We start from the raw sequence: 17,072 nt of genomic DNA, 5'->3' as shown, positions 1-17,072 counted from the left end.
CAGGCCAATGGCATCGAAGGAGGCTTTGCCTGTGCTGGTCCCCAGCTCTTCCAGGAGAACAGTCTTTTATCTGACTGGCCCCAGCCAGGGTCATGTGACCAGCAGCTTCCATGCATGTCTTAGGGAGGAGTTAATAGATCTGTTTCTACTGTGGCTCCTTTGGGTTTGCAAAAGAAATCCTTGGGATAAGCTTTCACAGACCTTTCCTGCATCAAGGCATGCCTTGTATGAAAACTACATGTGCTTTACTCTGCTTAGTTTTAAGTGTCTCTCCAGGCAACACATCACACCCGTTTCTCACCCCCATTTGTGTGGTTACTTATCACACCCATTTCCCACACTGTGTGGTTATTTTACAGTGCAAGACAGGACGGGACACATGGGAGGCCCATAGGTGGAGGTGTTTCAGGAATCCTACCTTGTGGAAATGAACATGTAGTTACTTAGTGTTGTTTTAGGCACAAGGGGGGCAGGGATGGTAATGAGTTCTGCCACTCATGTATGGATGAGTTTTGTTGTACAGCCAGGGCCTAGGAGAGTGCCAAGGGCTCCTTGCCTCAAAGAGCTGCCAGGGCACCTTCCATGCAGGCTTCGAACACACTCTGCACACTGCCAGCTTCCACTTACATTTTCCTAGAGTACAAGGTTTCCACACTTGCAGTCTAAGAAGTGGAACTGTTCCTTTTACAGAGGATGAAACTGAGTCCCAGAGAGGCCATGAGACTTTGTAGAGTCACACAACATCAGATGAGCCAGGATTGTGCCGAGCCTGCCCTAAAGTCTCCATTTCCTCTACATCCTCCATGTTGGACTTAAAATTACTGAACACTAGACCCATGTACAAATGAGGCCTGGTGGCTAGAACTTCACTGGATCAAATGTCCATGGGTTGGTTGTACAATGCCATTTGGTGACAGTCTGCGAAAGAGACAGACATAGCTATGGCCATCCCTGGAGGCTGCCTCTCAGGACCCTGTCCCTGTGGACTTGTACATTTGCATCTGGATTTGTCACCTTGTACTGAAGACTTCCTAGAACAGCAAAAAGATGGCTTACTCAGATATTAAAGCCCGGGGTCTTTACAATATTAAGTGGAAACCCCGAGGTACACTGCCCTAATAGCAGAAGGAGAACCTGGGTCCACATGCACACTGGTTCCTACTTGTGTAAATAAACTCTGGGACAGCCCATCAACCAGAAAAATATCCCAGCCTGGGGTAGCTAGCTGAGGATAGGAGGGGTACCCATAGTTCTGGGTTTCTTTTAGGGGTGATGAAACACTCTGGAATTACACTGTGGTGGCAACTATGCAACTCTGAAAGCCACAGAATTGTATGACTTAAACAAGTCAAGTTGCTAGACAAGTCATGTAATATAACTATATGATATCACGATCTAGTGATTGCCAGATGCTTTGTCAGCAGGATTTCTGAGCTTTTGGCCACTGAGGTTTCCTTTACTGTCTTCATCCTAGGAGATGTCTGGTCTCCGAAAGATGGGAGTGAGGGGCCTTTGAGAGGACACACTTATCATCTCTTATGGGATAGGGTGTCTGTGAGCTACTAGGGAGTGGTTCCAAGTCCCACCTTGAGTGCTATAGAGCCAGGAGTGGCCTGAATGACCCCATAGTGAGTTTCTGATGTGACATTGGGGGAATAATTTAAAGGACTTCAAAGTGAGTAATCCTTTTGAAGGAGCAGAAGAAAAGGGACATTTTTCCCTCCAACACATCCTGCTGGACAGTCCAGTGGTGTCCCCTGTGTAGCAGGGACTGGACAGTCTGCTGGCATTCCCAGTGTAGCAGGGCCTGGACAGTCTGCTGGTGTCCCGTGTAGCAGGGACTGGACAGTCCAGTGGTGTCCCCTGTGTAGCAGGGCCTGGACAGTCTGCTGGTGTCCCCAGTGTAGCAGGGCCTGGACAGTCTGCTGTTGTGTTTTTCTTGGTCTCTCCTTATCAGAGGAGATCCAGGCCCACAGCTGAGGATGGGCGGGGCCTGGTGACCTATCTTCTGAGACCTTGTTGGCACTCCTCATTCGTTTGTGGGACTTCTGCAATCTGTCTGGACTGGTGACTTCACAAAGCCCTGGGAATTACTGAAAGAGGTTTGCCTTAAATATGGGCTTCTCTGCCAACAGTTATTTTCAGTTTTTTCAATTATGGTTGTGCTCTCTGGTAACCACTGCAGTATCTCATAAATACAGACTGAATCACAGCCGAGCTGCGGTTCCAACCCTGGGGTGGAGACAACACGTGGATGGCCTGGAGACTGTCTTCTGCCCACAGCCTGGGAGTGTCAGGTCAGGCAGCCCACTGAGCAGGCCAGGGCCAGGTAGTCCCCAGCGCCCATATACTGGCCAGGGCGTTACTTCTTGTGCACTTCCTGTTCTCACCTGAAGTTGCAGGGGCCATGGGGAGCCTACCATCCCAGATTGCAGGGGTACATTCTATTTTGACCTTCCTGCAACTATTCCCTGCTGTGTTGTGCCCGGAAGATTCAAGGGGGCCACTAGCCTAGACCCTGCCTGCCTCTGGCTTGGATCTCTATAAGAAATGAGAGGCCCATGTTTCCTTTATTTTTCCTAATTGGTGAACATTCAAGGAACAGTGGGAGGCAACCGTTCTTGGGCAGAGTGAGAGTTGGAGAGGCGAAGGGTCTCTGGTGCTGCCTATGCATGGGAAAGACAAGCTTGCAGACTGGGCTGGCGTAGCTCAAAGCCCAGGACAGGAATTGGGGGGGACAGGTTAGCATGAGGAGGTACCTAGCTCTCAGAAAACTGCTTCTACTGACCCCTCAGTTATGAATTACAAATAAAGAGGAAGGGAGCGAGTTGTGGTTGAAAGAAGCACAAACTCTGGTCTCCAAATCCCTGTTCCCCAGACATCTACGTGGGTACAGTATGCAGACCTGAGTACCCAGTAAGGACCCTTGGTGCCAGGCATCAGGGCTGGACACAAGAGTGTGTGTGCCTTGCCCTCACAGTGCCTCAAGTCCTATCATCTAGTTAGACACTTAATTAAAATGCAGTGGAGACTGGGGAGGGATGGGGCGGAACCTCACTGTTGCATGTTTTCAGTTAAGCATATTGTCTAAGAACAACACTAGAACTTGTGTTTTCCAGACTCACACCCGCAGAGCCCCAACAGTCCTGGAAGACACAAAGCCTGGTGACTGACTGCAAGTTCTGCTTCATAACTCCATAGCCATGAGGCCCTGAACAGGTCATTTCAGCTCCCTGGTGCCTCAGTTTCCTTGATTGTTAGCTACAGGTCTGGGAGGATTAACTCAGTCTCTTGGGAGTCTGGTGTACGTTGTAGGTCCAGGAAGCCACCGTCCAGGAATCTGGAGCCGAGCTGAACACAGGGAGAAGGCTATACTCACACAGTAGGTGTGAAGGTCCAGAGAACCACCTTCCAGGCACCAAGAATCTGGGTGTAGGCATGTCTGGTCTTTGTGTGCCAAGCTGGTTTCCACCACTCCCACAACACTGGGATTGGCAGCTAACTGACCAATCAACCTGCCAGGGTGGAGGGCGGTCTTGAGACTGCTTTGCAGTAGTTTGTATGTCTTGCTCACACTCAACTATCTGTAGATTTCAGTCCATAGCATGTTGTATTCTCACACTTTCTATCTTGAAAAGCTAAGTTCCATCCATTTTGAAGCAAATATCTAAAAGCTACTAAAAACTCTTGTCTCTCAGACTGGTCCTCACAAAAAAGAGCCTGATGGTGCTGCCATCACCTTACTAGAGTAGGAACAGGATGCAGGCCCTGGAGGACCACATACATCTTGGAGTGGCCCATTTTTATGTATTTTTGGGGAGAGAAATTCTGTATAGAAGTCTCTTTGATGTCTTGAATCTAAGACCAGGGTTTTTGTTTGTTTTTTGTTGCTGTGATAAAGACACGACCAAAAGCAACTTGGAGGTAAAAAAGCTTTTGTGCTTGCCCATCCCTGTCACAGCCCATCATGGAGGAAGTCAGGGCAGGACCTCAAGCATGAGCCTGAAGGCAGGACTGAAGCAGAGTCCACAGAAGAATACTGCTTTCTGGCTTTCTTAGCTTGCTTATTTATTCAACCAAGACCACTTGCCAGGAGTGGTACTGCCCAGGATGGGCTGGGCCCCCCACACCAATCATTCATCAAGAAGGTGCCCCACAGACTTGCCTGTAGGCCAATCCGGTGGAGGTGTTTTCTCAACTCAGCTTCCCAAGTGACTATAGTTTGTGTCACAGTGGCGGAAAATGAACCAGCATAGCCAGGAAATATAAAGATGCTGGTTGAGGCGGTCCAATCAGGAGTAAGTTTTTATGTGTTGCTTCTGTAGTTTTGAGATAGGGTCTCACTACGAAGTGTAGGGATTCTCCTGCCTCCACTTTCTGAGTGCTGGGCTTACAGTCATGAGCCACCATTCCTGGCTGTTGTGTGCTGCTTTGTAAATAGCAGGAGGAGGAGAAGCTACAGGCAGCCAGGACCGGATCAGCACCTGACTGGTGACAGGATTGAGAGCAGCAACATACATGGACACTGACCAAGTATGCAAGGATGTGGGGTTCATATGTGTATACCGCACCTATTTACTCACATATATAACGTTTTGTGAGTACATGTAAGGGTGTGTGATAATGAGGGTATATATACTACAAGAGTATATATGCACCTATTTACACACATATGTAAAGTTTTGTGTGTACATGTAAGGGCGTGTGATAATGAGGTATATATACTGCAAGAGTATATATGCACCTATTTACTCACATATGTAAAGTTTTGTGTGTACATGTAAGGGCGTGTGATAATGAGGGTATATATACTGCAAGAATATATATACACCTATTTACTCACATATGTAAAGTTTTGTGTGTACATATAAATTGTGCATACATGTGAGGGTGTGTGATAATGAGGGTGTGTGCACATGCGTGTCTCTATATGTTACACTGAGCTGTTTGGTTATATACCTAGCCCTTCAGGGTGCTATGACATTCAGGTAATTTTGACTCCCAAGTTTGGATAAAAAAAAAGCCAATAGAAGCTTATGTACTTTCATTAAAATGAATTTTAATCAGTTTACAATATATTAAAATTTGTTACTTTGGCAGGATCCAGTTGGCTGTTGAGAGTGAGTCTTTTAAGAACAAGTACACACCTTTGAGCTCATGGCTTCACCTCACCCAACCTCACCCAATTCTTACTAGTCAGGGTGCAACATTTGGTGTTTAGCTGGAAAATGCCCGAACTATGAACCTAAGCACTGCAAAGTGTCCTGATGAGCTACCGACTCAACACTTGCAATAATGCACTAGAAAGAATGCATATGTAAACATCACACTTGGAGCAGGAAGCTGAAGAAGGCAGGTATGAACTTCACACGCATATATCTGTGTGCAGGACTGACCTGGCCTGTGTTCTTGGTGTATATCTAGCTTCCACTTGAAGCCCCTTGCTAGACAGCCTGAGAGAATGGCTGAGGAAACATGCCTAGCAGCCATCTGGGTTTGACTTTCTAGCTGTCAAAACTCACCCCATTAGCTTGAGCCCCTCTGTGCTGTGTCACCTGATTAGACCTTAGCATAATGCTGACTGGAGGCCAAAAGTCTTTACAGCCATGTCATGGTCTCACAGTCATCTCCTACGTGGGAGAGAAGCCATGTGCAGGACTCTGTGCAGGGAGGAGTCTTGTAGGCTCCTCAAGTGGTCCTCAAGACCACTCTTGCAGTCACCTTCCCCCTTCAGGGATCCCCAAGGTGCAGGACTTCACTCAAGTATTTTATCCATAGTTAATGAAGAAATGATGTCTTCCATGTTGAATCTATATTTGAATTCCAACTCTTTCCATGTTGCCTTTGTGTAGCTTATTTGTCTTGTACAAAAAAGGTTATTTCATTCACCATTATCTGACAAGGGTGTGATTGGCACTGGGAATGAAGCAGTGTTAGCAGATTCCTGAGTAGCAGAGAAGCAAGCCCCTATGTGCACACCATGTCATTGAAACACCAGTGGTTAGCAGCTCCTCTTGTTTCTTTTAATCATGTGCTCTGACTGAACAGGCAGGCAAGGGCCTGGGGATAGCCCTCACAACTGTGCCTCGCTGTGTACAGCTGGGCTCAGCAGTCTCAAATTGCTAAAAGGCCATTGTAACCAAAATAGAAGCGATTGAGAGTTGACAGAATAAAGAACCCTCAGCAGGAAGGTACAGCCATTGTCAGTTTGACTGGAATTCACAGACTTGCCATGTCTGCAGCCAGACCCCGGGCAGAGGTCCCCTGTGGGACTCAGGCCAGCCCTCAAGCCATTGGCGTAACTTCCTTATCTTGGGAGATAACAGACATGGACCTGCTTAAAGATGGAAGACAGGCTATCCTAGGATAAGAGGCATATGTGCAACTCATGCTCACCGGTAGAAGAGTAGAGCTGATGCTTCCAGGTTTCCAGTTGTTAATGTTTAAAGGGAGGAGTGTGGGCTAAAAGCAAAGCTTGGACTCCCTCAAATCTCTCAAAGACATCTGACTTTGCAACAGGTCAGGACGAACCATGCAAGAGCTTTGTGGGGATGGTTCATACACACCATGTCATTGGTCTGTCCAGAGTATCCTATTGGCCATTTTTCAGTGCCTTCTCAGAGCCATACAGCCATTGCCACAGTAAAATTTAGAACATTTGCATCACCCTCCCCCCAGAAAAGACTGCCCCATTAGTAGTCACCCCAATACTTTGCATGCCCTGAAAACCATTAGTCTACCTTCATACTATATAGGTTTTCCCATTCTGGACATTTTGTATAAATGGAACCCTCCAGTTCATGGTCTTCATCACTCAGATGTCATTTTCAAGGTTTGTCCATGTTACAGCATGTACAGTGTTTCATTACTTCTTTTGATAGAGTACGGTCATTGCGTGGGTGGAGCATTGTCTGCTTTGTTGGCCTTTTTCAGTTGGCAGGCATTCGGTCTGCATACACCTTTTAGCTGTTGTAATTGGGAGCATTCATCACAAATGTCTGTTTGGCCTTGTGTGCTACATAAGCTTGCTGGTTCCAGTGAAGCCCAGCAATCCCACTCCCAGAGAGAGTTTTACTGCTCTCCTGGATCCGCTTTCTTTCCTTTTCTTACTTAGTTGCTAAGGTTAGCAGAGTAAGGAGAGATGCTCTCATGCCATTTCTGACCTCATGGGTTCTTGTGAATGCCATCTCTGGTTAGAGGCCTGGCACCCCCCATCATGTCAGGAGGGATCCCCTCAGGTAAACCAGCTTCACTTTGTTTGGAGAACAGGGAAGGCCAAGGAAAATGAAGGTACTTGACCGCTGACATATTTCTAAACAGAGTCCCAAGAAATATGAGTTCGGGATTTTACGCGCTGCCCCCTACCACATGTTTCCACTGGTCTTTATTTCAGCAGTGTCCACGTGTGTGCACACTTTGCCCTGTGTGCTATATTCTGTGGGTGTCCACGGTTCCTCTCCCACTAAAATACTTCAGGCTGTATTTGCAGGTTTCAATTATTTTATCTTCCCTTCTTTACTAATTAAAATTTTATAGAAACTGTTACAGCCACTTTGGAACAGAGGGATCATTGTGATTGGTTTTGCTGAATTTAGAGGATTGTGGTCTGGAAGGCAGTGAGAGCTGCAACCAAAGGAATGCCTAGCAGGAGTAAAAGATGGTTCTCCCATGCAGCGACCTTGGCAAAAGACAAAGCAACTCCCAGCCTGCTTGGCATCAGGGAGAGAGCTGCTGTGGGTTCCACTGAGCTGGGCTTTGTGTGCACTCTCCCCTCCTTCCCTCCCTCTCCCTCCCTCCCTCCCTCTCCCTCCCTTCCACTCTCCCTCCCTCCCAGTGGGAACTGTCTGGCTCCAGGGGGCTGATGTTCACTTTTAGAGCAGCTGGAAAGACAGACACATATTCCTGCCCTGCCTGTGTGGCATTTCCTGCCCTCTGCTCACTTGGCTGCTTATTTGCAAAACTCTGGTTCTGTCTTGTTCTTCACCATCTCTCGATTTGCACAACCCCTCTTTAATTTCCCTTCAGAAGCCTAATTCAAAAGGAAGCAGGTTCCCAGCTCATGGCCTCCTTTCTGATTATGCTTCTGCCATGTCTCATAGGAATACCATGGTGGAGAACGGACTGCCAACAGGCCCTGGGTGAGGCCCAAGGCAGCTCCCTCCTTGTGGGTTGTGGGGGTGAGGAGGACAGCTGCAGGACTGCTGTCTGACCAGCTGGACTGCTGCATACACCTTCAGTCAGATGAGCAACCCTGTGCCCAGAACTGAGAACTAAAACAGAAATGTCCATTAAAAAGGCCCCCAGGAACATTTTCAACCATTTTCAATTGACTAATCAGTCAGAAGTCTAGAAGCCCTGGGAATGTGCTTCATGGGAACTGAGGTGCCAGACTGTGGATAAAGGGTAGAAATACTGTTTTGTTATTTAATCTGGCCTGTTTGTCACTGTATCACCCCATGTGAGCGCCAGAGAAGTTTGGTCCTGCAGGCAATTTTCAGCCTTCAACCTCAGTTTCCCTTCTGTCAAAAGATGGCAGCCACAAAAACTGTGAGAATCAATGAGGAAATGAATAGATACCTCTCACAAGCCCTCTAGGAACTTTGCTTGGAAAGGGCCTGGCCATGATCTTGCTTAAGTGCCAAATACACTACAGATCTAGGGTTCTGCAGAAGCTCTGTAGGCCGCATGGCTAGCATGGTCTCAGATCATGGTTGTCAGAACTGGGCTTAGACATTCTGTCTTAGGGTTTCTGTTGCTGTGAGTAGACACCATGACCACAGCAACTCTTGTAAAGGAAAACATTTAATTAGGGCTGGTTTACAGTTTCAGAGGTCTAGTCCATTATCACCATGGTGGGAAATGGCCGTGTGCAGGCAGACATGGTGCTAGAGAAGGAGCTGAGAATTCTACATCTTAATCCACCAGCAACAGGAAGTGAAGTGCCCCTCTCTGGACATGGCTGGAGCATAGGAGACCTCAGAGCCCGCCCTCACAGTGGCACACTCCCAACAAGGCCACACCTCCTAATAGTGCCACTCTCTCTGAGCTTATGGGACCAGTTACATTCAAACTACCACACATGGCAAACAGTTCCTCCAGGCCAGCAGACTCCATTGCACTAGAAAGTGGCTCCTAACTTGACCAAGCACCCAAGGCCTAGAAGCTGAGGACATGCAGTGTGCTTGCTCACCACCTGGGATTCTCTGGGACTCCACAGAGAACTTGGGGTGCTAGACCCAGGGTGTGTGACAGCACACTGGCTTTGGTGTATAGTGGCGAGCTTCAGGAGCCCACCAGAGCCCTCACCCCAAAACCCAGGCATTGTTTCTTTCTGCAGAGAAAGTGTTGGCAGCATTTGGTTTTCTTTTCACTTTGCCACTTCCAAGGAGTTTTTGAAAAAACTTACTTAGTATGGGGGAAAATTACCTATTTTTGCTTTCTTCCCCTTTCTACAAGTGGACATCTCTGGGTTATAAGTGTCCTTCCCTGTAGCTGTAGTCTATTCCAAACAGGTTGTCTGGTGCCAGCCACAACCATACGCCATGCCCTGGATGTTCTGCAGATTTCCATCTTTCTACCTGCCTGGTAGATGCTCTTTGTTAGGATAAAGCATGAGAGGAACCTTGGCGGATTCCATGGCAGGCAAGGGTGACTGAGGTGGGGGACAGACACGCCAGGCAGACAGAGCTTAGTGAGAAGTTTTATTAGAAAGGGAAGGGGGTGAAGGAAAGAGAACAGAGGTAAAGAGACACAGAGAGAGAGGGCAGAGGAGAAGAGGGAGACAGGAAAAGTCCTGTCTGCCCCAGGAGAAGAGCAGGAAAGAGAAGAGAGCAGAAATAGGGCAGGGGTCTTTCTTTTAAAGGGGCCCTTTGCCCCTGCATGCAGACTACGCAACCATGGAAACCTGGGCTGACCGGGGTATGCCTGAGTGCATTCTGCCAGGTGACGGGCAAGCTAGCATAATGCCTGAATCCTTACACTCTTCAGCAGCCCAAAACAGAACTGTTCCTGATGTGCAGTATGTCCATGTGAAGTTGGACGCGCGTGTGGCCCCTCGTGGTAGCGTTTGTTCGTTAAAATTGATCCATTCAATTTTACAGCATGCCACTTCTGTTAGGACTTGGCAGAGTGGAACCAGCTCTCTAAGGCAAAGGGAGAAGCAAAGAGTGATGCTTGCACTTCTGTTTTCATAAACCAGGGCAGCAATTACTGTATTTGGTACTTAGCGATGTATGAGGACATAACTTTGGGTCTGGAGGTGACTCCTTGTATTTGTAAGAGAGGATTTAATTGTGACTCATGGTTTGAAGGTGTGGTTTCTTGTGTTGGGAAAGGCATGGTGGCAGCAGTTGCTTTAACTATGAGGTGGTCAGTCATGTTTAATCCAGAGACAGGGAGCAGAAAGGTAAATGGTAGTTCACTGGAGATTATTTCTTTAATACGACACACACACCAAGAGCAAACCATAATTTATACCACAGGAGTCATTGAGAAAATGAAAAGACATCTTAGAAAACGGAAGAAAACATTTGCAAATCCTCCACCTTCTAAGGGACTTGTATGTAAGATACATAAAGAAAAGTCAGATCAGTGATAAGAAGAAAGAACAATGGAAAGTGAACAAAAGATTTGAATAGGTATCTATCCAAGAACATATCAACTGACACCAGGCTCCTGACAGATGTTCAGCATCACTGGTCATAACGGAAATGTAAATCAGAACCACTCCCCACCCACTATATCAGCAAGCAGACAAAAAACAATACTATCAAGAAGATAGAGAAGCAACTACATACCCTCCTTCCATTTGTTGAATGTAAATGTTACAACCACTGTGGGGGACCTCTACCAGTTCCTTAAAACATTAACCTACAACTCAGTGGCAAAGTACAGATTTAATGTGCCAAGAAGACCCTGAGTGTGGTCCCCGTCACCACACACACACACACACACACACACACACACACACACACACACACACGCACGCACGCGCACACACACACCAAGATTACCAATGACTGTAAAGCTTGTAGGCATGTGTGTTTGCAGCAGAACTGTTCACAGTAGGCAACAGTAGAAATAACCAAGTGAATGTGGTTGGCTGAGTGAATACGTGAACGCCAGGCATCTGCAGAAGGGGACAGAACTCAAACATGAAAGGAAATTAACTTGTTCAACATGGATGAAACTTAAGAAAAAACTGGGAAGTGAAAACATTTCATGGAACAGAGAACTGTGTTGCGTGATTCTGTTCGTTGGGAAGTATCCTCAGCAGGCAGATCCCTAAAGGAACCACTGAGAGATTGTCAGGGGCAACAAGATGGCAGCATTAGTAATACAGGCTTCTTGTGGGGTAATAAAAACATCCCGTAGGGCTGGTGAGGTGGCTCAGCAGTTAAGAACACTGACTGTTCTTCCAGAAGATCTGGGTTCAATTCCCAGCATCCACGTGGCAGGTCACAACTGTCTGTAACTCTAGTTCCAGGGGATTTGATATCTTCACCCCAATGCACATAAAATAAAGGTTAAATAAATTATTAAAAAACAAAAAAAAACATCCTGTAACTAGGCAGTGACAATGGTTCTGCAAAATCACTAAATTGTATACTCTAAAAGTGGTTTTAACAAATAGGTATCTCACAGAAGAGCAACTACAAGGGATCCATAAGGCACCTGATCCTTATACACCTATGCACACAGCCTCAGGGCACTTGCCATCCAGCCTCCCTCATTGGAATGCACCAGTCACTTCCCCCATTGACTAGGAGGTTCTACACCTGGCTGTGTTGGATCAGTGGTATAGAGCTGTCCGCTGCTGTGGGGTCATCAGAGACCCTGAGGAACCCTCCAAGGGCCCATGTCAGCACAAATTGCTCTGACACATAACACAAGCAGGCTAGACCTTCCTTGCCATAACCTGTCTTCTGGAACCTAGCATCGAACATTGTACAGCACAGATGAGCCTCCTTTCCAAGGAGATGGGAGGATTGAAACAACATGCTAGCCCATGGAAGAGCGCTGGGCACCAACCAGCTTCCGGGAAGCCCAGAAGCCCAAGTGCCTAATGAGCAGGACAGACTTGTGGAGGGGCAGTCCCACTCCAAGGCTCCTCACATGAGCAGTTCTTGGGATGAGCAGGCAACCAAGGTGCTGTGTCAGCTGGGCCAGCACTTCCGGCTCCTCAAGCCACCAGCATTCCACCAGGAAGTGCTCAGGAGCCACCATTCCCTCCCTGGCTTTGGGTCACTTTTTTGTCTGCGTTGATTTGTTTTCATTTTAAAGACAGGGCTGCTCTATGTAGCTCCTGCTGGCCTTAAATTTGATCTTCTGTTTCAGCCTCTCAGTGGCTACGATTGCAGGCAGACAACACTACACAGCAGGCTGCCTCTTGCTGTCTAACTAGAAACAGCCCTGAAAAAGCAGCCACAGTTCTGGAAGGTTTGTAGGACACGTTGTTAGACATGTAGCTTTCATGTATTCCCAGAAGCCCTGGGCTTAACTGCAGAGTCCAGAAGAACTGGAGATGGTTGTCTGTCATAGCAGAGATACTAGAAATCCTGACCCACAACAGTAAGCCTGTGCCAATGTTTCCTCTTTGTTGGGAGAGTGCAGGTGGAAACCACCCTTGATCTGAGCATGACACTGCACACAGCTCTAAAATTGCAGGGTCTGTGTGCTGGCATTCACCAGGCCTGCCCCATGACTGGTGTTTGTCAAGCTAGCCATACATATCACTTGGAGTGCCGCAGAGGTTAAGGCTGAGGAGAAAGTAGAGGAAGGAAATAAGTCTTAAACCTTCAAGACAAAGCTGTGAGGAGACAGAACTGCCCAAGAATTGGGGGGGGGGGGGTTCCTTCTTAACACATAGCACATTTTACTTTTCAATTTCTCTGACAGGCTTTAAAAATGTTGATGTCTCTTTTGTTGTTAGAAATGGGATCTTGTGCCAACTTGTTTTGTGTGCAATGGTGTGGCTCCTCTAGATGTTTCCTGTCCGTCTACGTTTGAGTTAGTTATGTGGGGAGAGAAGCTGACTGGTCTCGGGCTGCCCCGAGACAAGTTGAGGCTAGGGGACACACTTGTGTAGGCACGCTGGCCAAGCAACTCAGGTCTTACAAGCAGCGCATCACTCTGATGTCCTTAAGAGAACAAAAAGCACACTCTGTCTTTCTGTTCCCTCCCTTCTGCCTTCCTTTCTTTTCACTTTTCAAAATCATGTCCTTTTCAGCTAGCAGCTTCTTGCTCATGAGCAGGGACAGCTAACTGCCACTGCTGTGTGGAGGCCACCTGCTGTGCCACAAGCACCCAGCAAATTGATTCATAATTACAGACTGATGCTAGCATTGGTGATGTTTTCTGGAATTTGTTTCTGTGGCTCAATCAGGACATATAGGGCCCAGCATAACTTCGAGTAGCTAAGATATTTTATTTTATACTATTCACAGAGGGGCTTGTGACAGGGACTTGCCTTCAGGACACACTCGGTGACATACACAGTTCAAGCTGTCTGCTTCAGCATCACTGTCAGATGAAACTGAAATTTAACTAGCTGTCTGACAACATGGTGAGTTAAAGAAATCCAGGAAATCCCATACATTGGAATCCTATTTAGCCATTTAAAGTATTTCAAAGTGGAATGTTTACTGAACAAATATTCCCAATCTAAGCATACTATGTGAGCCACACACAGAGAAACACTACATAGATCAGTGCTTTTTATCTCAAATTATGAGAAACCAGGTGACATAATATGACCCTGTGTGTGCATCACTTAGAAAAGACAGTGCTAAGTATGCTTGGTGACACACACCTTTAATCTTAGCACTCGGAGGCAGAGATGGACAAATCTCTGTGAGTTCAAGGCCAGTTAGAGCTACATAGTTGAAAGCCTGTCCCAAAAGTTTTTTATTTAAAATTAATTCTGTCATCTCAAACAGCTATCACTAGGACAGTCAGCTATGGGAAGAACGTGCCTTTCCAAGCAAGGGCTGTTCTGAATGCCTACTGGGCCAGGAGCATGGTCAGGAGCCTGAGGCAGATCAGGGAAGACACATTTCCTCACCATCCTCCCCAAGATGCCCCCACACCTGCTCCTTGATGCCTCGTGGTAAGTGACAGTGACACAGTTCTGTGTGGTCTGCCAGCATGTGGCAAACACTCCCATCAGTTTCCAGTTGTGCACCCACCAGGCTGCTCGCAGATACTCATCATGACAGGCCATGCTGCAGCTGTAGCTCCACCTCAGCTGCAAGAGCGTCTTGAACAAATAGCTGGGCTCAGAGCTCTTACCAGGGGACACAAAAGCCCCTTCCTTACATGTTCTTCAGTGTGGATTGTTGGTATTCCCAGTCTAGGGGACATGCAGACACATGTTCAGGCTGCTGCTCTCTGGGAGACTTAGCAGAATAAACAAAGGGCAGAACTGATGTCATCCACTGTTCGGGGGAAGGTCCTCAGGATGAGTGTAGAGATCACGGTGTACCTGTCTGGCCTGCCTGTTGCTCCTGATGGATGATGAGAAACGGGTTGCTTGCATTTGTTTGCTCTGGGGTTGGGAAAACCAGGGATACAGTTGTCCACAGCAAGGGAGCATTGGAAAGCATCCCGAAAGAAGCACATGACCTGTGCACATGGAGCTCTGCTGAGAGCAGAGGTCACGGAGCAGATGGTCCTGCTTTACCTCTGGTGAAGCTCCCAAGGCAGAAACTCCAGAGCCTGTGTCCTGGCCTGAAGCTCCCCGTCGCTTAGAAACGGCCTGTTCAAACATGCAGGTGCTCCAGGGCCTGGAGCAGGAATATGGGAGATTCCAGACATCTCTGTCTGATGCAGCCAAGACTCCCAGGTCAGTGGAGACTCAAGTGGTCAGGTGAGTTTCCTTAGGAGAAAAGAGGCAGTGTAATCCTCCAAAGCTGCTCACATACAAGAATGCTACCTGGGGCTGCCAAGCTGCCACAGGCAGCTTTTTTGTGGTACAGTTGTGGGTGACTTGGTGTCAGAGCTGGTACCTCACTAGCATCCGTTGTTAGACACGGCATCAGTGAGCCAGCTTCTCTGGAATTTTCTGTCTACAACCATGATACAGAGCAGTAATCTGAAATTGACTTTGACATCCATTCTGGTCCTCATCCACAATCCCTAACCAGTGAAAGGGGGTCTTCATGCCGAGACTGCAGCAGGCCCGGCTGGACACCAGTCTGAGAAGCAAACACCTGCATGCCTGGAGGAGACCAGCACGTGAGGAGGGTGTTCTTCCTGTTCTTGCCCTTTGACAATATCCCGTAAACAGACGCTGTCCTTGAGCACAGCCCCCAGTCCTGAATTCAGGAGGCAGCTTCCTCCTCACCAAGAAAAGGTTTGGCTCAGCCTTAAGGATGGTTTAACCATGATATAAGGGGTTGTCTGCAAGAGAATATCTCTTTAAAAATCGTTTTGAAGACCTGGAGTCACCAGAGTTTTACAGGGTCAGACTTCCATTTCCTTCCATGTCCTCTTATTGAGGACATCTTGAAACAGAAGTTTTAAAAGAAAAAAAGAAAGGAAGGAAGGAAGGAAGAAAGAAAGAAAGAAAGAAAGAAAGAAAGAAAGAAAGAAAGAAAGAAAGGGAAAACAAGTTATATTCAGCTCATAAAATGAAATTCTTTTAATTGTTTACTTGTATAAAATAGAAAGTTTAGCATGTTGCTTGGTGAAGAAGCTATGACAATTTTGCTCTTTTGAAAGGTATTCATTTCAGAAACCAACGTTGGAATCTTAAGAATGGGGCATTCTTTAGAACACTTTTATTTTTTAGAGAGTTTGGGATTTTTGCAAATAAAGTCCATGTGTGATGGTTTATATTCAAAAAGAGAGAGAAATACATTGCTGTCTGAAACTCATGCGTGCCAGTCTGTGGGCTGCAGCTCACTTCTCTCCTTCACTGCATGTCCTAGAGCAGGCAGGGAGTGTGTGTTCTCCACCGCAGTTGCTGAGACAGTCCAGGTTAAGTCTACAGTGAACCATTTCCCCAAGAGTTCAAAAAGTCCCAGTCACACACACACACACACACACACACACACACACACACACACACACACACACTGTTTCATCTCATGTGGCACCTGCCTGTTCCCCCAGAACACTTGACTCTTTTACTTCCTGTCTAGAAGCCAGCATGCCCTTTCCATACTCAGCCATTTGCCAGTGGTAGACACGGTCTCCAACTTTCCAACTCATGGCTCTCAGGGAGAAGCTATAACCTGGAGCACAGTCCCTCCTCACTGCATTGGTACTGGAGCTGGACTAGAACTCTGGAACTGCTTAGCTGGTGTCCGAACATGGCCAGCCAGTAAAAACTGCTACTCAGGGAGAGCACAAGTCCTGCTTCATGATCATTCTGCTGGGGCACACACCCTCTGTAGTCACATTCCCCACAGACAGCATCTTGAGAGCATCTAAGACAAGCCCCTATCCACAGTAGGACTTGTTTCCAGAACTGGCCTGAGGGAAGTCAGTTTGGAAATGACAGGGAGCAATAGTGGCGCCTGCTCCATCCTTGGAAGAGCCTCTTCCAAGGGCTCCTGGATACCAGACAGTGGTGTAGCATTCTGCTGTCCAGCCAACCTTGCCTTTCGTGGGGCTCCACATAGGATCTACCCACTCTGTAGACTCTGTCAGGAGCACCAGCTGCAGGCCTGCTGCTCTGAGATGTGTGATCTCCAGCCTGGTATTCTGTATGTAGTTGTCCCCAGCCCTTCATGTGCATTCAGCATATGACATAGCCATCTTGGGAACTGTAACAGAGGCCCTGTGGTAGAGCACGGCCCCATAAGGTCCCAAGGTCCCACTTGTTCACTTTCACTGTTTCTGTGGCCCAGTGTCTTCTGCTGAAAAGTGAGAATGTTCTGTTAGTCACTGTGATGGGCCCTAAAGGGAACAAGCTGCCTTGTCAGAACCTTTAGATCTACTTCTGATGCATAGTTAAATGAACTTGAGAGCTAGAAATACAGGGTCAGGGCCAACACCATAGAAGCCAAAAGTTAGGGAATCTGGTTTGTTGAGCCTCACTGTTTACAATCTCACAGTCTCTATCATTA

This window comes from Cricetulus griseus, chromosome 2 (genome assembly GCF_003668045.3).
Source record: "Cricetulus griseus strain 17A/GY chromosome 2, alternate assembly CriGri-PICRH-1.0, whole genome shotgun sequence".
NCBI classification, from domain to species: Eukaryota; Metazoa; Chordata; class Mammalia; order Rodentia; family Cricetidae; genus Cricetulus; species Cricetulus griseus.
Note: the sequence above shows the minus strand (reverse complement) of the source record.